This window comes from Aythya ferina, assembly GCF_964211825.1.
Source record: "Aythya ferina genome assembly, chromosome: 4".
In the NCBI taxonomy this organism is placed as follows: domain Eukaryota; kingdom Metazoa; phylum Chordata; class Aves; order Anseriformes; family Anatidae; genus Aythya; species Aythya ferina.
The window spans coordinates 77,489,595-77,514,709 of NC_140300.1; the positions used below are offsets into that span (position 1 = coordinate 77,489,595).

At 46.2% G+C, this 25,115-nt stretch overlaps 2 long non-coding RNA genes across 2 annotated transcripts in view; one reads left to right on the plus strand and one right to left on the minus strand.

Annotated features, from left to right (window-relative positions):
* Nucleotides 1-25,115, plus strand: part of LOC311436320 — a 262,812-nt gene that overhangs the window by 94,040 nt on the left and 143,657 nt on the right. The window lies entirely within an intron of this gene.
* On the minus strand, nt 7,633-10,709 carry LOC311436316. The gene is made up of 3 exons (XR_014692750.1): nt 10,663-10,709; nt 10,436-10,572; nt 7,633-7,963 (listed from the first exon to the last, which is right to left on the minus strand). It is a non-coding gene; the product is annotated as an uncharacterized lncRNA (long non-coding RNA).

Consider the following 25,115-nt stretch of genomic DNA (forward strand, 5'->3'; position numbering starts at 1 on the left):
CCCTCTCAGATACGTCCGTCCTACTTCTCCTGCATGCGGCCGGAGGTCGGTCTAATTCTGGTGCTGTTGGTGGTGGAAGCTGGGGCAACGGTGGTACTGGTGGCGATGCCACAGCCACCGGAGGGGGAGCCGCCGGGGGTGGATTGTTAGGATATGGAGGTGGGAGCTTATCCAACGGCTCACGTTTATCTTCTTTTTCTTTTTCATGTTCTTCTTGTTCTTCAAATTTCTTACCTGCTTTTAGTGTAAATATTGAGGCTGGAAAAGGACCTGAAGTCTTCCTGATCCATAATCCTGCATAATCACTTTCTTCCTGGCTAAAAGGTTCCTTTGAATTAACATGGATATTTAAGGCCTGGCAAATCCAGTCTTCGAAGGATCCAAAAACAGGCCAAAAGACATGTAGTCTTAAAGGCTCCTTTGGCCATTCTGTCACACAATACTGGACCATTTTTAATTTACTTTTTCCTTTTCTGGGGTCCCTATCATTCCAATTTCGAATCGTTATTCCTAATGGACTTTCTGGTGGTATGACTGGTAATTTGCTCCCTTTCTTCTGGTCTCTGGTCTTCGATTTTGTCTGACCCATCTAGGAATTTTACTCTGGCAATTCCCACAGCCCTTGGTTACCTTAGTAAGAGTGTCTTGCAGGGGGTCGAGGACCTATCACACACCCACAAATCCTATAGGAATCCCTTCGGTCCTTCACCGGCCAAGTCCCTCGCGGGAGATTGGAACTGCGGTTAGAAGACCTCCACAATCGCTTCAGAACTAAGTTCCATCTCAGTCACACTCTTACACACACAGGCAACCGAACCCCACCCAACCGAACGGTATACGCTTTAAATGCTTACGACTCCGTCATCTTCGTTCGGATCTTCACACACACAGTTACGGGCAAAATATAGTGCTGCAGCTGGCAAGGGAGCTGAAAAAAAGAATCAGAAACGTTGCTTACCTTTATTCAGGTTCAAGATGCCATTAGTTCCGACCTGACTCAAACAGCAGCCACCAAATGGTGGGGGTGCCTCTCCTAGATCAAACCAGAAATCAGGAACCAAAGCCCTCCCGGACGAGCGCCCACTTGTAATAAATGACTGGGTCCCAAATAGGATTGCAATTGAAATTTACAATTTATTAAATGAATAGAGGTAAGCAAGCAGCGCTGGGTGCGCCAGGAGTCTCTGCTCCACCAAGACGCACACAAGTTACATCAGGCGGCTGGTTTTTATGCTGCTAGGCTAATACATATTCATTACTACTTCTACAAAAGGCAGGGTTATTCTAATTAGTTCCCAGAATCCAAACCCTCCCACTGGTGCAGGCGTTATCAGTCTCCGGTGGTCCCTCTGGGGGCCGCTCGTACTGAAGGCTCGTAGTCTTCCTCCCAGGCTTTTCTCTTGTCCATCTCCTTTGTCCATCTTGGCTGGATGGCAGACACTTGCATAGTGTCCCATGCAACAGTTGTAATAGTTAGCAGTTATTCTGAAACCCCTTTGTTCTCTTATCCCCTATTGACCCGAATTGCTGGACCATTCCTTTGCAAGATTCAAGAACTATATATATTAACCACTCTGGTTTTCTCAGACTTTTCATCATATCATGCGGCCCTAGCATTGTTCCATATTGACACAAATCAGATGAACTCATTTCACACTGTTAAGCTGTCTTATCACTGCAAGCATATCTCAATACCACCTTCCTTCCCTCTACAGGATGTAACTGCGCAAAAACAACATTTTTATTCCCACAACCTTGATCCCCTTACCCTGAAATCCTTATTCCCCTTACACCTAACAACTCTAACCACAACCCTAACCCTTATTATCAACCCCCTAACGCTAATGACACGGACCTTAATCCAAACCCCAAACTGCCCCTAACCCCAGACAACCAACAACGAAATACACACACACAAAGATGGAAACTACAAAAAAGGCAAAACCCACGATACAGGCCCCAAATCACAAATACGCAACCAAAATGCTACAGAAAAGCCCCAGATGCAGGCCCCAAATGCTACTGCTAGGCCTCAAAAGCTCAAGATGCATCCCAAAGCAAAAATGCAGGCCCCAAACGTTACAGAAAAGCCCCCAAACCCAGGCTGCACAAGTCTACAAGCAGGCCCCAAACTGCCAACAGAAGCAGGCACCAACCACACCCAGATGCAGACCCCAACTGCCCACAAGCAGCTCCTACCCCACCACCCCCTCCCAAGAACTGGACTCCACCCAGACACTGGCCCAAGACCCGGACCCGACCCCCGCCAACCTCCCTACCCTCCCCCCGACACAGGTGTACAAGCAGCTCACAACCCGCCCCTTCAGAGACCGGTCCCACTCCCCCCACCCCCCCCAAGACACGGGATGCAGAGGTGTACAACCAACTCCCAACTCCCTCCCCCTCAAAGGGAGGCCCCAAAGACCCCCAAATGGAGGCTCCTAGAGTGAACAAACAGCTCCCAACTTCCCCAGGCACAGGCCCACCCCCCCCCCCCCCCCAAACACAGGCCACAGAGGTGTATAAACAGCCCAGACCCCCCTCCAAGACCATGGCCCCTATAGTGTACAAGCAGCTCCCAACCACCCACAGATGCAGGCCCCAACCCTTCTCAAAAGGGAGGCACCTAGAATGCATGAGCAACTCCCAACCAGCCTAAACATAGGTCCAAAAGTGCACAAGCAGCTCCCAACCCCCCTCAAATACAGACCCCAAAAGTGTACAAGTAGCTCCCCCCCCAGAGACAGGACCCAAAGGTGTACAACCAGTTCCCAACACCCCTGAGACACAGGCCCCAACCGCCCCCCCAGACACAGCGACCCAAATTCTACAAGCAGCTCCCAACCCCTGCCAGGCAGGCCCCCTACCCTATACAAGCAGCTCCCAACCCTCCCCCCCCCCCCCCGAGGGAGGCCCCCAAGCCCCCCACAAACACAGGCCCCTACAGTGTACAGGCAGCTCCCAGCCACCCCCAGATGCTGGCCCCAAAGTTGTACAAACAGCTCCCAGCCACCCTGCAGAAACAGATTCCTACATTGTACAAGCAGTTCCCAGCCTGCTAGACACAGGCCCTGACCCCCCACACATGCAGGCCCCAAAGGTGTACAAGCAGCTCCCACCCCTCCCCCAGACGCAGGTCCCAAGCCCCCCCCCCCAAACACAGGCCCCTACAACCAGCACCCAACCCCCTACCCCCGATGCCAGGCCCAAAGGTGTAGAAGCAGCTCCAAACCTCCTCCCTCAACCCAGGCTCCAACAGTGTACAAGCACCTCCCAACCAACCCTCCCCTTCCCCCCCCCCCCCCCCGCCCCCCGACACAGGCTCCAAAGGAATACAAAGAGCTCCCACCCCTCCCCCAGATGCTGGTCTCAACCCCCCCCCCGCCCCCAGAAGCAGGCCCCAAAGGTGTAGAGTCAGCTCCCAACCCCCTCAATGCCGGCCCCAAGGGTCTACAAGCAGCTCCCCCCTTGCCCCCAGATACCGGCCCCCAGACACAGACCCCAAAAGCCTAATCACAGGCCCTGAACTCTAGAGGCAGGCTCCAAAACCCAGGACAAAGCCCCAGTGGTTCGAGACAGGGCCCAAATCCCAGACACAGGCCCCAAACGCTAAACATATGCCAAAAAAAGTATTAGTGCTGGTGCCAAATGTTACAGACAGGCCCAAAAGCCCGAGATGCTCAAGGCTGAGACGTAACTTGGCTTTCTGAATTACTGGAAAGCAGCTTTCATTCTCAGATAATTGTGTGCAGGCTAGATAGGATGGGGCTTCAGGCACCTCTTCACCTGAGGAAACACTGGTAATTTGCTCCCTTTCTTCTGGTCTCTGGTCTTTGATTTTGTCTGACCCATCTAGGAATTTTACTATGGCAATTCCCATAGCCCTTGGTTACCTTAGTAAGAGTGTCTTGCAGGGGGTCGAGGACCTATCACACACCCACAAATCCTATAGGAATCCCTTCGGTCCTTCACCGGCCAAGTCCCTCACGGGAGATTGGAACCGCGGTTAGAAGACCTCCACAATCGCTTCAGAACTAAGTTCCATCTCAGTCACACTCTTACACACACAGGCAACCGAACCCCACCCAACCGAACGGTATACGCTTTAAATGCTTACGACTCCGTCATCTTCGTTCGGATCTTCACACACACAATTATGGGCAAAATATAGTGCTGCAGCTGGCAAGGGAGCTGAAAAAAAGAATCAGAAACTTTGCTTACCTTTATTCAGGTTTAAGATGCCATTAGTTCCGACCTGACTCAAACAGCAGCCACCAAATGGTGGGGGTGCCTCTCCTAGATCAAACCAGAAATCAGGAACCAAAGCCCTCCCGGACGAGAGCCCACTTGTAATAAATGACTGGGTCCCAAATAGGATTGCAATTGAAATTTACAATTTATTAAATGAATAGAGGTAAGCAAGCAGCGCTGGGTGCGCCAGGAGTCTCTGCTCCACCAAGACACACACAAGTTACATTAGGCGGCTGGTTTTTATGCTGCTAGGCTAATACATATTCATTACTACTTCTACAAAAGGCAGGGTTATTCTAATTAGTTCCCAGAATCCAAACCCTCCCACTGGTGCAGGCGTTATCAGTCTCCGGTGGTCCCTCTGGGGGCCGCTCGTACTGAAGGCTCGTAGTCTTCCTCCCAGGCTTTTCTCTTGTCCATCTCCTTTGTCCATCTTGGCTGGATGGCAGACACTTGCATAGTGTCCCATGCAACAGTTGTAATAGTTAGCAGTTATTCTGAAACCCCTTTGTTCTCTTATCCCCTATTGACCCGAATTGCTGGACCATTCCTTTGCAAGATTCAAGAACTATATATATTAACCACTCTGGTTTTCTCAGACTTTTCATCATATCATGCGGCCCTAGCATTGTTCCATATTGACACGAATCAGATGAACTCATTTCACACTGTTAAGCTGTCTTATCACTGCAAGCATATCTCAATACCACCTTCCTTCCCTCTACAGGATGTAACTGCGCAAAAACAACATTTTTATTCCCACAACCTTGATCCCCTTACCCTGAAATCCTTATTCCCCTTACACCTAACAACTCTAACCACAACCCTAACCCTTATTATCAACCCCCTAACGCTAATGACACGGACCTTAATCCAAACCCCAAACTGCCCCTAACCCCAGACAACCAACAACGAAACACACACACACAAAGATGGAAACTACAAAAAAGGCAAAACCCACGATACAGGCCCCAAATCACAAATACGCAACCAAAATGCTACAGAAAAGCCCCAGATGCAGGCCCCAAATGCTACTGCTAGGCCTCAAAAGCTCAAGATGCATCCCAAAGCAAAAATGCAGGCCCCAAACGTTACAGAAAAGCCCCCAAACCCAGGCTGCACAAGTCTACAAGCAGGCCCCAAACTGCCAACAGAAGCAGGCACCAACCACACCCAGATGCAGACCCCAACTGCCCACAAGCAGCTCCTACCCCACCACCCCCTCCCAAGAACTGGACTCCACCCAGACACTGGCCCAAGACCCAGACCCGACCCCCGCCAACCTCCCTACCCTCCCCCCGACACAGGTGTACAAGCAGCTCACAACCCGCCCCTTCAGAGACCGGTCCCACTCCCCCCACCCCCCCCAAGACACGGGATGCAGAGGTGTACAACCAACTCCCAACTCCCTCCCCCTCAAAGGGAGGCCCCAAAGACCCCCAAATGGAGGCTCCTAGAGTGAACAAACAGCTCCCAACTTCCCCAGGCACAGGCCCACCCCCCCCCCCCCCCAAACACAGGCCACAGAGGTGTATAAACAGCCCAGACCCCCCTCCAAGACCATGGCCCCTATAGTGTACAAGCAGCTCCCAACCACCCACAGATGCAGGCCCCAACCCTTCTCAAAAGGGAGGCACCTAGAATGCATGAGCAACTCCCAACCAGCCTAAACATAGGTCCAAAAGTGCACAAGCAGCTCCCAACCCCCCTCAAATACAGACCCCAAAAGTGTACAAGTAGCTCCCCCCCCAGAGACAGGACCCAAAGGTGTACAACCAGTTCCCAACACCCCTGAGACACAGGCCCCAACCGCCCCCCCAGACACAGCGACCCAAATTCTACAAGCAGCTCGCAACCCCTGCCAGGCAGGCCCCCTACCCTATACAAGCAGCTCCCAACCCTCCCCCCCCCCCCCCGAGGGAGGCCCCCAAGCCCCCCACAAACACAGGCCCCTACAGTGTACAGGCAGCTCCCAGCCACCCCCAGATGCTGGCCCCAAAGTTGTACAAACAGCTCCCAGCCACCCTGCAGAAACAGATTCCTACATTGTACAAGCAGTTCCCGGCCCGCTAGACACAGGCCCTGACCCCCCACACATGCAGGCCCCAAAGGTGTACAAGCAGCTCCCACCCCTCCCCCAGACGCAGGTCCCAAGCCCCCCCCCCCAAACACAGGCCCCTACAACCAGCACCCAACCCCCTACCCCCGATGCCAGGCCCAAAGGTGTAGAAGCAGCTCCAAACCTCCTCCCTCAACCCAGGCTCCAACAGTGTACAAGCACCTCCCAACCAACCCTCCCCTTCCCCCCCCCCCCCCGCCCCCCGACACAGGCTCCAAAGGAATACAAAGAGCTCCCACCCCTCCCCCAGATGCTGGTCTCAACCCCCCCCCCGCCCCCAGAAGCAGGCCCCAAAGGTGTAGAGTCAGCTCCCAACCCCCTCAATGCCGGCCCCAAGGGTCTACAAGCAGCTCCCCCCTTGCCCCCAGATACCGGCCCCCAGACACAGACCCCAAAAGCCTAATCACAGGCCCTGAACTCTAGAGGCAGGCTCCAAAACCCAGGACAAAGCCCCAGTGGTTCAAGACAGGGCCCAAATCCCAGACACAGGCCCCAAACGCTAAACATATGCCAAAAAAAGTATTAGTGCTGGTGCCAAATGTTACAGACAGGCCCAAAAGCCCGAGATGCTCAAGGCTGAGACGTAACTTGGCTTTCTGAATTACTGGAAAGCAGCTTTCATTCTCAGATAATTGTGTGCAGGCTAGATAGGATGGGGCTTCAGGCACCTCTTCACCTGAGGAAACACTGGTAATTTGCTCCCTTTCTTCTGGTCTCTGGTCTTTGATTTTGTCTGACCCATCTAGGAATTTTACTATGGCAATTCCCATAGCCCTTGGTTACCTTAGTAAGAGTGTCTTGCAGGGGGTCGAGGACCTATCACACACCCACAAATCCTATAGGAATCCCTTCGGTCCTTCACCGGCCAAGTCCCTCACGGGAGATTGGAACCGCGGTTAGAAGATCTCCACAATCGCTTCAGAACTAAGTTCCATCTCAGTCACACTCTTACACACACAGGCAACCGAACCCCACCCAACCGAACGGTATACGCTTTAAATGCTTACGACTCCGTCATCTTCGTTCGGATCTTCACACACACAATTATGGGCAAAATATAGTGCTGCAGCTGGCAAGGGAGCTGAAAAAAAGAATCAGAAACTTTGCTTACCTTTATTCAGGTTTAAGATGCCATTAGTTCCGACCTGACTCAAACAGCAGCCACCAAATGGTGGGGGTGCCTCTCCTAGATCAAACCAGAAATCAGGAACCAAAGCCCTCCCGGACGAGAGCCCACTTGTAATAAATGACTGGGTCCCAAATAGGATTGCAATTGAAATTTACAATTTATTAAATGAATAGAGGTAAGCAAGCAGCGCTGGGTGCGCCAGGAGTCTCTGCTCCACCAAGACACACACAAGTTACATTAGGCGGCTGGTTTTTATGCTGCTAGGCTAATACATATTCATTACTACTTCTACAAAAGGCAGGGTTATTCTAATTAGTTCCCAGAATCCAAACCCTCCCACTGGTGCAGGCGTTATCAGTCTCCGGTGGTCCCTCTGGGGGCCGCTCGTACTGAAGGCTCGTAGTCTTCCTCCCAGGCTTTTCTCTTGTCCATCTCCTTTGTCCATCTTGGCTGGATGGCAGACACTTGCATAGTGTCCCATGCAACAGTTGTAATAGTTAGCAGTTATTCTGAAACCCCTTTGTTCTCTTATCCCCTATTGACCCGAATTGCTGGACCATTCCTTTGCAAGATTCAAGAACTATATATATTAACCACTCTGGTTTTCTCAGACTTTTCATCATATCATGCGGCCCTAGCATTGTTCCATATTGACACGAATCAGATGAACTCATTTCACACTGTTAAGCTGTCTTATCACTGCAAGCATATCTCAATACCACCTTCCTTCCCTCTACAGGATGTAACTGCGCAAAAACAACATTTTTATTCCCACAACCTTGATCCCCTTACCCTGAAATCCTTATTCCCCTTACACCTAACAACTCTAACCACAACCCTAACCCTTATTATCAACCCCCTAACGCTAATGACACGGACCTTAATCCAAACCCCAAACTGCCCCTAACCCCAGACAACCAACAACGAAACACACACACACAAAGATGGAAACTACAAAAAAGGCAAAACCCACGATACAGGCCCCAAATCACAAATACGCAACCAAAATGCTACAGAAAAGCCCCAGATGCAGGCCCCAAATGCTACTGCTAGGCCTCAAAAGCTCAAGATGCATCCCAAAGCAAAAATGCAGGCCCCAAACGTTACAGAAAAGCCCCCAAACCCAGGCTGCACAAGTCTACAAGCAGGCCCCAAACTGCCAACAGAAGCAGGCACCAACCACACCCAGATGCAGACCCCAACTGCCCACAAGCAGCTCCTACCCCACCACCCCCTCCCAAGAACTGGACTCCACCCAGACACTGGCCCAAGACCCGGACCCGACCCCCGCCAACCTCCCTACCCTCCCCCCGACACAGGTGTACAAGCAGCTCACAACCCGCCCCTTCAGAGACCGGTCCCACTCCCCCCCCCCTCCCCAAGACACGGGATGCAGAGGTGTACAACCAACTCCCAACTCCCTCCCCCTCAAAGGGAGGCCCCAAAGACCCCCAAATGGAGGCTCCTAGAGTGAACAAACAGCTCCCAACTTCCCCAGGCACAGGCCCACCCCCCCCCCCCCCAAACACAGGCCACAGAGGTGTATAAACAGCCCAGACCCCCCTCCAAGACCATGGCCCCTATAGTGTACAAGCAGCTCCCAACCACCCACAGATGCAGGCCCCAACCCTTCTCAAAAGGGAGGCACCTAGAATGCATGAGCAACTCCCAACCAGCCTAAACATAGGTCCAAAAGTGCACAAGCAGCTCCCAACCCCCCTCAAATACAGACCCCAAAAGTGTACAAGTAGCTCCCCCCAAAGACATGACCCAAAGGTGTACAACCAGTTCCCAACACCCCTGAGACACAGGCCCCAACCGCCCCCCCAGACACAGCGACCCAAATTCTACAAGCAGCTCGCAACCCCTGCCAGGCAGGCCCCCTACCCTATACAAGCAGCTCCCAATCCTCCCCCCCCCCCCCCGAGGGAGGCCCCCAAGCCCCCCACAAACACAGGCCCCTACAGTGTACAGGCAGCTCCCAGCCACCCCCAGATGCTGGCCCCAAAGTTGTACAAACAGCTCCCAGCCACCCTGCAGAAACAGATTCCTACATTGTACAAGCAGTTCCCGGCCCGCTAGACACAGGCCCTGACCCCCCACACATGCAGGCCCCAAAGGTGTACAAGCAGCTCCCACCCCTCCCCCAGACGCAGGTCCCAAGCCCCCCCCCCCAAACACAGGCCCCTACAACCAGCACCCAACCCCCTACCCCCGATGCCAGGCCCAAAGGTGTAGAAGCAGCTCCAAACCTCCTCCCTCAACCCAGGCTCCAACAGTGTACAAGCACCTCCCAACCAACCCTCCCCTTCCCCCTCCCCCCCGCCCCCCGACACAGGCTCCAAAGGAATACAAAGAGCTCCCACCCCTCCCCCAGATGCTGGTCTCAACCCCCCCCCCGCCCCCAGAAGCAGGCCCCAAAGGTGTAGAGTCAGCTCCCAACCCCCTCAATGCTGGCCCCAAGGGTCTACAAGCAGCTCCCCCCTTGCCCCCAGATACCGGCCCCCAGACACAGACCCCAAAAGCCTAATCACAGGCCCTGAACTCTAGAGGCAGGCTCCAAAACCCAGGACAAAGCCCCAGTGGTTCGAGACAGGGCCCAAATCCCAGACACAGGCCCCAAACGCTAAACATATGCCAAAAAAAGTATTAGTGCTGGTGCCAAATGTTACAGACAGGCCCAAAAGCCCGAGATGCTCAAGGCTGAGACGTAACTTGGCTTTCTGAATTACTGGAAAGCAGCTTTCATTCTCAGATAATTGTGTGCAGGCTAGATAGGATGGGGCTTCAGGCACCTCTTCACCTGAGGAAACACACTGCCATCAGGCACCGCTGTGCCAGACAAGCTTGTTCTGCTAGAACACCCTACTCAGATGCACTGTGGCATTCAAGTGAACTGCTTTCATGCAAATATAACGACTGATGTTACAACCCACCTTGCCTGTGGCACCTGATGAACAGAAGAGTAAGCCACCGCAGCGCTTCAAAACCATCCCTGCACGTGCCGCTCCTTGTCGCTCTCTGGCCTTATCTCATATCCTTATCCACTTCTGTGGAGAGCCTGCCACGGCACCTGCAAAGCAAGACGGACACCTTTCATAGTCACCTTGTGCTACTTGGTCGTTCTGCTCCAACCCAGCTCATGACCAGCCCCTCTTCTTACACAGCTCTTCAGAGTGCAGTTTGCTCCTTTGAGCCTGTGCGAGACACCTGTGAAAGAAAAAGAAACGCATAGGCCGATGCAGCATCCAAAGACACAGCACAACTAGGTAAGTTACTCTCATCTGCTCCCTTACCTCTGCCGCTTACCAGCCCCCGAGGCAGATGCTTCAATCTACTGATTCAAAGATCGAAGCCGAAATTCCTTTAAGTGGTATATTCTTTATTGCAGCGCTGGATGCACGGGGGATCTCTCCACCTATCGTGCATCCAGCGCTGCAATAAAGAATATACCACTTAAAGGAATTTCGGCTTCGATCTTTGAATCAATCTGGCACCCCAGATGGGACGACCTCTCTGCCGGACCGCAGGACCCGCTGGGGACAGGACTCCCTAGGGTACCCCCGGGATTTCCCGGAGGGACTCCTCGACTCACCGGATCACTGCGGAGGCAGACAAGGACCCCATCATTGTAAGTGAGTATATTCTTTATTCTGGTTTGGTTTTCTGGTAGACCGGTCATCTGGGACTGTCCAGTAAGTCGGAAGGTGACTTCTGCAGGACAGTATTTGGTATATACTTTGTGGTTAGTACCACAAGTATATCTGGGGACCTTGGGGTCCATCTGTATCTGGAACTGTCTGTAAGTCAGAAGGTGATCTTCTGCGAGGCAGTGTTTGGTATATACTTTGTGGTAAGCACCATAAGTATATTTGGGGACCTTAAGGAAAGAGCTCGCTTTAAGGTCCATCTGGAATTGTGTTGTCTATTTCGGTTTTCTGACTCATGGAGTATGGTATTTAACTTTGGTTATTGTTACTGTGATTTTGGCTATTTTTCTGGTGGTAATAGTAGGTTCGTGGCATTGTTATAAGAGAGATATCGTTACGGTGTTACACAGTTCGGTTTTCTGACTTATCGCATGTGGAATTTGACTCTGACTATTGTTATTGTGATTTTGGCAATATTGCTGGTAATAGTAGTTTTGTGACATTGCTACTGAAAGATATTGCGTGCCCGTATTTTTGTGAGTGATACGTTTTGTGATACGCTTTTGCAAGTAACATGTGTATTCTGAAACTGTAAACTGGAAAATGGGGGGGCAAACAAGCAGTGAAATTTTAAAGAAAAGTGTGTTAGGATGTGTTTTAAGTCATTGGAAGGATATTGGAGGATCTGCCGGTGGAAGTGTGAACAGGAAAACATTGATAAAATATCGTAATCAGTGGTGGCCGCTTTATAAGCTGGAATGTGGAGAAAAGTGGCCCCTAAATGGAACTTTAAACTATAATATTTTGCTACAGTTAATGTTGTTTTTTGAGAAGCAGAACAGGATGAAATGCTGTATACTGATGTTTCAGCATCTTGGTGGGAAAAGGTACAGAATTAAGTTGGCCCCTGACTGAGCCTTTGATGATGGCATTAGAGAAGTACAGGCTGGAGAAAGATAAAGGAAGTGTTAAAAGGGTTGTTGAAAGTGTTAAAGGTGTTTGAAGTTGAATGAGCAGGGAAAGAGGATGTAGGAATGATAATGGTTCTGCCTCTGCCCGAGGCAGAGATCTTAAAATCATGGGTGTTAGCCCTTTGGGGCAAAGGGACCATGATGGGTCCGAGAGAGTTGTCACAGAAACAGAAAACCAGTTAACTCTTAAAACAACCTGAGTTCATGTGCGAGCTCAGATTGCCGATGGGACCGCTCAGGGAACTGTGGACAATTGCATTCCCCTGACCGACCCCCACTAAGACCCGAATCATCCTGAAAATTATGAACGGTTAAGTAAATACTAAAATCTGGATGAAATGGGAATTGAGAATATGCTTCCAACAAGGTCTAAAAGAAACCCCTATGGAATTTTTGGACCAACTCTGAAATGTAATGAAAATAAATAAATAAATAAATAAATAAATAAATAAATAAATAAATAAAACAAACAAAACGGTTTGGACCTGGCTTCGGAGGACAAATTGACTAGCCTTTTCCTAGGATAATAGACCCCTGATTTCAACAGGAATAACAGGGACCTGGGGAATCTACCCTAGTACCTCCGCTGGTTATAACGAAGCTAGGGGAGGAATGGAAGTGAAATTTCTTATTGATATGGGGCAACGTATTCAGTTCTAAATCAAGCATTAATGCCTTCACAGAATTATTATGTTAGGGTAAAAGATGTGTCGTGGTTTAACCCGGCCGGCAGCTAAACACCACGCAGCTGTTCGCTCACCCTCCCCCTCCCTCTCTGGGACGGGGGAGAGAAATGGAAAGTGAAGCCTGTGAGTTGAGATAAAGACAGTTTAATAAGACAAAATAATAATAATAATAATAATAATATGATGATGATGATGATGATAATAGTACTACTACTAATAATGTGTACAAACAAGTGATGCACAATGCAATTGCTCACCACCCGCTGACCGATGCCCAGCTTAACCCCGAGCAGTCCGGCCCCCGGCTAGCCACCCCTATATATTGTTTAGCATGACGTCAGATGGCATGGAATACCCCTTTGGCTAGTTTGGGTCACCTGTCCTGGGTCTGTCCCCTCTCAGCTCTTACTGCACCCCCAGCCTGCCCACTGGCAGGACAGAACAAGAAGCTGAGATGTCCTTGGCTTGGTATAAGCACTGCTCTGCAACAATTAAAACATCAAGGTGTTATCAGCACTCTTCTCATCCTAAGCCAAAACATAGCATTCTCCCAGCTACTAGGAAGAAAATTAACTCTGTTCTAACTGAAACCAGGACAAGGTGTAACCGAAAAGGCTTATTTTTGTGAACCTTTGAAGTACAAGTTAGGGAAACAATGGGGCATACACAGATTTTTATATATGCCTAGCTCCTCATGGGCACTCTTAGGTAGAGATTTATTAGAGCAAGTAGGAGCAGAAATTGTCTTTGAAAAAGGGAAAATGGAATTAAGAACAGGAGAAGAACAACTAACAAATGTGTTAAGCTTGGCACTAATACAAACTGACCCTAAAAGTGAAATACCTTTAGAGACCACAGATCAAGTATGTCCAGGAGTTTGGGCTACCGAAGTCCCTGGAAGAGCTAAAAATGTGACCTTAATAATTATTAAATTAAAGCCAGGAGAGAAACCCGTTAAGGTTAAGTAATATCCTTTGAGGATAGAAGATAGGAAAGGAATTAAAGAGATAATTAATAAATTTTTACAGTATGGATTATTGATTGAATGCAAATCAGAATACAATGCACCCATATTGCCAATTAAAAAGGCAGATGAAAAAGCTATAGGCTAGTTCAGGATTTGAGGGCCATAAATAAAATCACTGAGGATCTACATCCAGTAGTGGCAAACCCTTATACTTTGTTGACTAAATTAAAGAATAGTCAAGTCTGGTTTACCGTACTGGATTTAAAAGACGCCTTCTTCTGCCTAGGCTTAGCCACAGAAAGCCAAAACCTATTCGCCTTTGAATGGGAAAATCCCGATTCAGGCAGAAAGACGCAGCTTACGTGGACATTACTACCTCAAGGATTCAAGAATAGCCCCACTATTTTTGGAAACCAATTAGCAAGGGAACTCGAAACATGGATGCCTCCGGACACTGAAGGTGCTTTGTTACAATATGTAGATGATCTCTTAATAGCTACTGAGACTAAAGGGAGTTGTATTCAATGGACTATAAGTCGTCTTAATTTTCTGGGTTTAAATGGATATCAAGTCTCTTGACAGAAAGTCCAGCTGGCTCAACAAAGTGTGACCTATCTGGGATTTGAAATTTCGGAAGGACAACGAGAACTAGGAACTGAACATAAGGAAGTCATTTGCCGGACTCCAGAACCTCAAATGGTAAAGGAGCTACAAACCTTTTTAGGAATGACAGGTTGGTGTCGCCTTTGGATTTATAATTATGGACTATTGGTAAAGCCTCTATGTGAATTGATAAAGATTAACCAGTCAAAGTTAGTCTGGACTGGAGAAGCACAAAAAGTCTTTAAACAACTTAAACAAGAATTGATGATTTTGAAATATCAAGCAATATTGGTAGAACAGGACAACGTGGAAATTGTGATAACTAATATTGTGAATCTAGCCTCTTTTCTTAGTGATGCTCCGGCACAGCCTGTGATTCACGATTGTTTAGAAACTATAGAGACTGTGTATTCCAGCCGACCAGACCTTAAGGAGGAGCCCATGGAAGATGCGGAAGAAACTTGGTTCACGGATGGGAGCAGTTTTGTTACGCAAAGACAACGTAAAGCTGGATATGCTATAACAACTACTCAGCAGGTAATCGAGTCTAAGCCTTTACCCCCTGAAACATCAGCTCAAAAGGCGGAGATAGTTGCTCTCACGAGAGCATTGGAACTGGCAGCAGGAAAAAGGGTAAATATTTGGACAGATTCTAAATATACATTCGGCGTGGTACATGCTCATGGAGCAATTTGGAAAGAACATGGATTGCTGACCGCTCAGTGAAAACACAAAGTATGCTGAAGAAATTTTAAAATTGTTAGAGGCTGTAAAACAACCAGAAAAGGTAGCTATCATGCATTGTCAGGGACACCAAAAGGGGAACACCGATTTTGAAATTGGAAATCGATTGGCAGAGGCTAAGCAGGCAGCTGAAATAACTGAGGTGAAGGCATTGTCTTTGATACCAGACGGTAAAATCCAAACTATATCCAAATTATACAAAAGAAGACTTAAAATTAATTGAAGATTTGAAAGGTAAAATGAAGCCAGATGGATGAGTATATTTAAAAGATAACCACATAGTAATAGCCTCTAGTTTGACATGGCCCATAGTTCTTACAGAACACAATAAAACGCACTGGGGAGCTGGCACACTGCATAAGAGCCTGAGTCAGACATTAGTGGGACGATATGATAAAACAAGTAACTCAACAATGTAGCATTTGCTTACACAATAACCCCAATACCAAGAATAGAATAAAATTTGGAATAATCGGTAAAGGAAATTATTCGGGGCAACAGTGGCAAATTGATTTTTCAGAACTCCCTAGAAAAGGGGGGTATCATTATTTACTGGTTCTGACTGACACGTTTTCAGGAAGGCCTGAAGCCTTTCCCTGTCGAACAAACAAAGCAAGAGAAGTGGTTAAAGTCTTGTTAAATGAAATAATACCATGCTTTGGGATTCTAGTAGCAATGTCTTCTGATAGAGTTTCACATTTTTGTGCATAAGTGGTAGAACAGATAAGTAAGATTCTAAAGATAGATTGGCAACTGCATACTCCTTATAGACCACAGGCAAGTGGACAGGTAGAAAAAATGAACCATTTAATTAAACAATAAATAGCTAAAATTGGATAAGAAGCTAATTTGTCATGGCCTCAATCCCTCCCTTTAGCATTACTTGGAATTAGAGTTAAACCTAGAATAAAAGGGAATTTGAGTCCCTTCAAAATCTTATATGGAAGGCCATAGCAATTTCTATTTAGTGGAGAGGACCTAACGCAGTTAGGATCAGAATATTTATATGCTTATATAACTGAACTTCAGAAACAATTAAATAAAGTACATAAATTTGTTTTAGGGACCAGGGCTAGAGGGTTGGATCAACCAATCCATCCCTTTAAGCTCGGGAATTATATATATATGAAGACTTTTTCAGGACAACCCCTACAGGAAAAATGGAAGGAAAGTGGATGGGACCATACCAAGTATTACTGACAACACACACCGCCATTAAGATTAAGAAGCAAGCAGCTTGGATCCACAATTCAAGGGTGAAGAAGGTCCCAGCGAGGATATAGACCACCACTCCAATTGGACCAACAAAATTACGGTTTTCCAGATCCTAATGATTGCAGGGGTGCGGTTCTCGGATTCGGGGTGGGCAACTTGGGATGAGAACTTACACCTGACCTTAATACAAACAATTTCTCAAGTAACTAATAAGACGAACTGTTGGGTATGCACCCATCTGCCACAGCATGGGAATAAGGGTGTATCGTTAATCGGGATTCCGTTGCCTGCAAACTTATCTTGGACTAATTTGTGGGAAAACACATCTTGGGGTCGAAAATATGAAGAAGTTTTGGAACTAGAAGTTAGTAGCTTCGTGCCGTTGGAATCTTACTATGTATGTGTACAAAGGTGTAACCCGCCTAAGGGTATGGGAAAACAGGATTGTATAAATACAGGTACTACTTATGTGGGGAATCAGACATCTTGTAATCGAAAAATTGATATTAGTACAACTAGCAGTTGGGCAAATTCAACCAGCTGGCCAGTACCAGAAGGAAAAGGGTGGTATTGGCTATGCAATGATACAGCCTGTAAGGTCTTGCCTGAGAATTGGAAGGGAACTTGCACTCTTGGAGCGGTAGTCCCCAATATGACAGTACATGATGTAGTGCCTCGAGGTTACTTGAGAAATCATATGCGGAGAATCAGACAAAAAATTAACAATCCATTGATAGAGAGACACACCGCTTTTCATAGTTTTGTTTGATGGTTTATCCCATGGTTAGGAGTGAGTGAATTGGAAAAGGCAATAGTTAATATTTCTGCAATTATAGAGAAGTTAGAAAACAAAACTCTGGATACTATAAAGGCTCAACAAGAAGAGATATCTAGTTTATCACAGGTAGTATTCCAAAATCGGATGGCCCTAGACTTGTTACTGGCCGCTCAAGGGGGAGTCTGTACAGTAATAAACACAAGTTGTTGTGTGTATGTAGATCAGAGTGGAAGGATCTCTACCGACCTGGAAGAAATATGGAAGCAGACAAGGGTCCTACATGATATCAGTAAAGATGATCTTTCGTGGAGTTCTAGTGAAATATGGAATAAGTTAACCTCCTGGTTGCCCAATTTTCAATGGTTGAAACAAGTGTTCATTGCTCTAATCGCATTAGTAGTGTTAGGAATATTTGTGTGCATGTTGTTTAGATGCCTGCTTTGTTGTGTTACTGTAAATAAAGAAAGTATCTGATGCAAAAGAATTTGCATGGGAAAAGAAAAGGGGGGATTGATTAAGGAGGTATTGGGGAGGCATTGGGGAGGCAAGGACAATCCCCAGACATGGACTGTATATCTCGAAACAAGACACTGAAACTCATGATAAGGAAGCGGCAGACGGACAGAGAAACAAACGTAAGGACTATAAATCTCAAAACTGGACATTGGAATTCATTATAAAGATACAACAAACGGAAGAATTGGCAACAACCAGCTCTCGCAATTAAGAAACATGCCAATTCAGCAGATTCCTGACCAAAGGTGAAAAGTACACTGTGAGGAAGACTCGGGGTCTTCCTCCCAAAGACCCCTGCCCACGTCCCAAAGACCCCTGCCCACAATTCTTGGAAGGCTCTACGCAGGCGCAAGGTGCCAAAAGGCTAATTAGCATAAGAAGCGAGGGAAGGCGGGGATAGGTAATGCATATGTATAGGTGCTTGTAGAATATTGATAGATTGATTGTATAAATTCAAGACTGCTTTCCGCTTTAGGTATGCACGATAGGTGGAGAGATCCCCCGTGCATCCAGCGCTGCAATAAAGAATATACCACTTAAAGGAATTTCGGCTTCGATCTTTGAATCACTACCCTCTTCAAACAGCTACAGCACCTCTAAAAGACAGAGGGGATGCTTAGAGGAACAGTGAGACCTACAACACAACAACTGCTACATCTGTTCCTCACTCACCTTGCCAGAGGCAGCTCTGCGTGTGACGTCCCAGGTTGTACACTGCGTTACCTAACCCTTACCGTAACCCTTACCCTAACCCTTCTCACCCTTACCATTACCCAAATCCTTACCTTTACTTTTTCCTTACCCTTACTCTTTCCTTTAACCATAACCTTACCCTTACCCTATACCTTACTCCAACCCTTCCCCTTACCTTCCCCTTCCCCTTCCCCTTAACCTAACCCTAAAGCTTAAAGCTTACCGTAAACCTTACCCTTTCTGCTACACTTACCCTTAGCCTAAATCTAAACCTTACACTTACCCTTAGCCTAACCCTCACCCTTACCATTACCCATACCCTTATTCTTACTCTTATCCTAACCCTTACCTTTACACTTACGGTTACCATTAACCTTACCCTTACCCTAACACTTATCCTTAACCTAACCCTTACCCTAAACCTTACACTTACTCTTAACATTAACCTTACCCTTAACCTTTAGCTAATACTTAATCTTACGTTTTTCTCACCCTAACCCTATAATTAACCATAACCATTACGCTAACACTTAACCTTACCCTTACAATAAGCCACACAACAACACTTAAATGTACACTTACGCTTAAACTTGCCCTAGCAATTACTCGTACAATTAAAATATTAATTAATTAAATTAAAAAATTTTAATTTAAAATAAATTGAATTAAAAAATTTAAATACCCTTATCCTTATACCTTATCCTTAACCCTCACCCTTATCTTTACCAATACCCTTACTCTTACACTTATTCTTATACATACAACTTACCCTTTTCCTAACACTTAACCCTAACCTAACTCTAACCCTAAACCTTACCTGAACCCTTTCCAGGACGCTTACATTAACCCTTACCCTTAACCTAAACCTTACACTTGCTCTTAACCTTAACCTAATACTTACCTTTACGTTTTCCTCACACTAACCCTAAAATTAACCCTAACCATTACCCTAACAGTTACCCCTAACCTAACCCTTACTCTAACACTTACAGTGACCTGTACACTTAAACATACCCTTACACTTACTCTTACCCTAACCCTTACCCTTATCATAACCCATACTCTAACACATACTTCCACCCGTACCCTTACGCTTTCCGTTACCCTAACTCGTACTCTTACCCTTACCCTTACCCTTACTCTTACCCTATCCCTTACCCAATCCCTTACCCTATCACTTACCCTTAACCTAACCCTAAACCTTACCCTTATCCTAACACTTACCCTTACCGTAAACCTTACCCTTTCTGCTACACTTACCCTTAGCCTAAATCTAAACCTTACACTCAACCTTAGCCTAACCCTCACCCTTACCATTACCCATACCCTTATTCTTACTCTTACCCTAACCCTTACCTTTACACTTACGGTTACCATTAACCTAACCCTTACCCTAACACTTATCCTTAACCTAACCCTTACCCTAAACCTTACCCCAACCCTTACCCTGACCCTTAAATTAACCCTAACCCTTACCCTAAACCTTACACTTACTCTTAACCTTAACCTTAGCTGTAACCTAATACTTACCCTTACGTTTCCCTCACCCTAACCCTAAAATTAACCCTAACCATTACCCTAACACTTAACCTTACCCTAACCCTAAAATTACTCGTACAATTACCCTTACGCTTACCCTTACCCTTAACCTAAGCCTAAACCATACAGTAAACCTTACCCTTTCTGCTATACTTACCCTTAGCCTAAATCTAAACCTTACTCTTACCCTTAGCCTAATCTTTACCCTTAACCTAACCCTAACCCTAAACCTTATCCCAGCCTTTACCCTGACCCTTACATTAACCCTAACCCTTACCCTAAAGCTTACACTTACTCTTAACCTTAACCTTACCCTTAACCATTACCCTAACACTTACCCTTACGTTTCCCTCACCCTAAGTCCTAAAATTAACCCTAACCATTACCCTAACACTTACCCTTACCCTAACCCTAACCGTAACTCTAACCCTTACTGTAACCCTTACCCTGACCCCTACCCTTACACTTACCCTTACCCTAAGCCCTTCCCTTACCATGACCCATACCCTAACACGTACTTGTAGCCTTAACCTTACCGTTCCCCTTACCCTTACCTTTACTGTCTCTGTTAGCCTTAAACTTACACTTAACATAAACCTTAACCTTAACCTAACCCTTATCATAAGGCATACAACAACACTTACATGTAAATTTACGCTTGACTTACCCTAGCAATTACTCGTACAATTACCCTTAACCTTACTATTAAGCTAACCCTAAACCTTACCCTTATCCTAACACTTACCCTTATCCTAAACCTTACCCTTTCTGCTGCACTTACCGTTTGCCTAATTCTAAATCTTACCCTAACCCTCACCCTTACCTAAATCTAACCATTACCCTAAGCCTCACCCTTACCCTTACCATTATACTTACTTTTACCCTTAACCTAAACCTTACCCCAACCGTTACCCTGACCCTTACATTAACCCTAACCCTTACGCTAACCCTAACCCTAACCCTAACCCTAACCCTAACCCTAACCCTGACCCTGACCCTGACCCTGACCCTAACCCTAACCCTAACCCTAACCGTAACCCTTACTCTAAACCTAACCCTTAACCTAAACCTTACACTTAATCTTATCTTTAACCTTACCCTTAAACTAATACATACCCTTACGTTTCCCTCATCATAACCCTAAAATTAACCGTAACCATTACCCTAACACTTATACTTACCTAACCCTAAACCTTACTCTAACTTTTACCCTGAGCCAGAACCTTAGACTTGCCCTTCCCCTTCCCCTTACTAATACCGTTACCATAACCCTTACCCATACACTTACAGTTACCATTAACCTTACCCTTACCCTAACACTTACCCTTACCCTATCCCTTACACTTATCTTATCCATACAAATTACGCTTTCCCTAACACTTAACCTTAACCTAACCCTAACCCTAAACCTTACCTGAACCCTTACTCTGACCCTTACATTAACCCTTACCCTAAAACTTACAATTAACCTTAACCTTACCCTTAACCTTAACCTAATACTTACCCTTACTTTTCCCTCACCCTAACCCTAAAATTAACCCTAACCATTACCCCAACATTTACCCTTACCCTAACCCTTACCCTTACCATAACCCATACTCTAACACATACTTCTACCCGTACCCGTACCCTTACGGTAACTCTTAACCTTACCGTAACCCTTACCCTTACCGTTACCATTACCGTGGCCCTTACCCTTACCCTTACCCTTACCCTTACCCTTACCCTTACCCTTACCCTTACCCTTACCCTTACCCTTACCCTTACCCTTACCCTTACCCTTACCCTTACCCTTACCCTTACCCTTACCCTTACCCTTACCCTTACCCTTACCCTTACCCTTACCCTTACCCTTACCCTTACCCTAACCCTAAACCTTACCCTTATCCTAACACTTACCCTTACCGTAAACCTTACCCTTTCTGCTACACTTACCCTTAGCGTAAATCTAAACCTTACACTTACCCTTAGCCTTACCCTCACCCTTACCCTTACCCATACCCTTATTCTTACCCTTTTCCTAACCCTTACCTTTACACTTACGGTACCATTAACCTTACCCTTACCCTAACACTTATCCTTAACCTAACCCTTACCCCAACCCTTAGCCTGACCCTTACATTAACCCTAACCCTTACCCTAAACCTTACACTTACTCTTAACCTTAACCTTACCCTTAACATTAACCTAATACTTACGCATACGTTTTCCTGACTTTAACCCTAAAACTAACCCTAACCATTACCCTAACACTTAACCTTACCCTAACCCTAACCCTAACCCTTACTCTAACCCTTACCCTGACCTGTACCCTTACACTTACCCTTACCCTTATACTCACCCTAATTCTTACCCATACCATAACCCATACCCTAACACATATTTGTACCCTTAACCTTACCGTTACCCTTAACCTTACCCTTACCCTTACCCTTACTCTATCCCTTACCCTTACGCTTATCCTTAATATAAACCTTACCCTTGACCTTACCCTTACCATAAGCCATACAACAACACTTACATGTACACTTACATGTACACTTACGCTTACACTTACCCTAGCAATTCCTCGTACAATTACCCTTACCCTTAACCGAAGCCGAAACCTTAAACCTTACAGTAAACCTTACCCTTTCTGCTACACTTACCCTTAGCCTAAATCTAAACCTTACACTTACCCCTACTGTAACCCTCACCCTTATCATTACCAATACCCTTACTCTTACCCTTACCCTAACCCTTCTCCTTACACTTACTGTTACCTTTAACATTACCCTTACCCTAACACTTACACTTATCCTTATCCATGCCCTTACCCTTACCCTAATCTTTACCCTTAACCTAACCCTAACCCTAAACCTTATCCCAGCCTTTACCCTGACCCTTACATTAACCCTAACCCTTACCCTAAAGCTTACACTTACTCTTAACCTTAACCTTACCCTTAACCATTACCCTAACACTTACCCTTACGTTTCCCTCACCCTAAGTCCTAAAATTAACCCTAACCATTACCCTAACACTTACCCTTACCCTAACCCTAACCGTAACTCTAACCCTTACTGTAACCCTTACCCTGACCCCTACCCTTACACTTACCCTTACCCTAAGCCTTTCCCTTACCATGACCCATACCCTAACACGTACTTGTAGCCTTAACCTTACCGTTCCCCTTACCCTTACCTTTACTGTCTCTGTTAGCCTTAAACTTACACTTAACATAAACCTTAACCTTAACCTAACCCTTATCATAAGGCATACAACAACTCTTACATGTACACTTACGCTTGCACTTACCCTAGCAATTACTCGTACAATTACCCTTAACCTTACTATTAAGCTAACCCTAAACCTTACCCTTATCCTAACACTTACCCTTATCCTAAACCTTACCCTTTCTGCTACACTTACCCTTTGCCTAATTCTAAACCTTACCCTAACCCTCACCCTTGCTTAAATCTAACCATTACGCTAGCCCTCACCCTTACCCTTACCATTATACTTACTTTTACCCTTAACCTAAACCTTACCCCAACCCTTACCCTGACCCTTACATTAACCCTAACCCTTACCCTAAACCTAACCCTAACCCTTACTCTAACCCTAACCCTTAACCTAAAACTTACACTTAGTCTTAACTTTAACCTTACACTTAATCTTAACTTTAACCTTACCCTTAAACTAATACATACCCTTACGTTTCCCTCATCATAACCCTAAAATTAACCGTAACCATTACCCTAACACTTATCCTTACCTAACCCTAACCCTAACCCTTACTCTAACTTTAAACCCTGACCTTAGACTTCCCCTTACCCTTCCCCTTACGCTTACCCTTACCCTAACCCTTACCCTTACACTTACAGTTACCATTAACCTTACCCTTACCCTAACACTTACTCTTAACCTATCCCTTACACTTATACTTATCCATACAACTTACGCTTACCCTAACACTTAACCTTAACCTAACCCTAACCCTAAACCTTACCTGAACCCTTACCCTGACCCTTACATTAACCCTTACCCTAAAACTTACACTTAACCTTAACCTTACCCTTAACCTTAACCTAATACTTACCCTTACTTTTCCCTCAGCCTAACCCTAAAATTAACCCTAACCATTACCCCAACACTTACCCTTACCCTAACCCTTACCCTTACCATAACCCATACTCTAACACATACTTCTACCCGTACCCGTACCCTTACGGTAACCCTTACCCTTACCGTAACCCTTACCCTTACCCTACCCTTACCCTTACCCTTACCCTTACCCTTTCCCTTTCCCTTACTCTTACCCTTACCCTTACCCTATCCCTTACCCTTACCCTAACCCTAAACCTTACCCTTATCCTAACACTTACCCTTACCGGAAACCTTACCCTTTCTGCTACCATTACCCATACCCTTATTCTTACCCTTACCATAACCCTTACCTTTACACTTACGGTTACCATTAACCTTACCCTTACCCTAACACTTATCCTTAACCTAACCCTTACGCTAAACCTTACCCCAACCCTTATCCTGACCCTTACATTAACCCTAACCCTTACCCTAAACCTTACACTTACTCTTAACCTTACCCTTTACATTAACCTAATACTTACGCATACGTTTTCCTGACTTTAACCCTTAAACTAATCCTAACCATTACCCTAACACTTAACCTTACCCTAACCCTAACCCTAACCCTTACTCTAACCCTTACCCTGACCCGTACCCTTACACTTACCCTTACCCTTACCCTTTTACTTACCCTAATTCTTACCCATACCATAACCCATACCCTAACACATATTTGTACCCTTAACCTTACCGTTACCCTTAACCTTACCCTTACCCTTACTCTATCCGTTACCCTTAAGCTTACTCTTTACATAAACCTTACTTTTGACCTTACCCTTACCATAAGCCATACAACAACACTTACATGTACACTTACGCTTACACTTACCCTAGCAATTCCTAGTACAATTACCCTTACCCTTACCCTTACCCTTAACCTAAGCCGAAACCTTAAACCTTACAGTAAACCTTACCCTTTCTGCTACATTTACCCTAAGCCTAAACCTAAACCTTACTTTAAATCTTACTAAACATTACTTTAAATCTTACCCTTACTGTAACTCTCACCCTTATCATTACCAATACCCTTTCTCTTACCCTTACCCTAACCCTTCTCCTTACACTTACTGTTACCTTTAACATTACCCTTACCCTAACACTTACACTTATCCTTATCCATGCC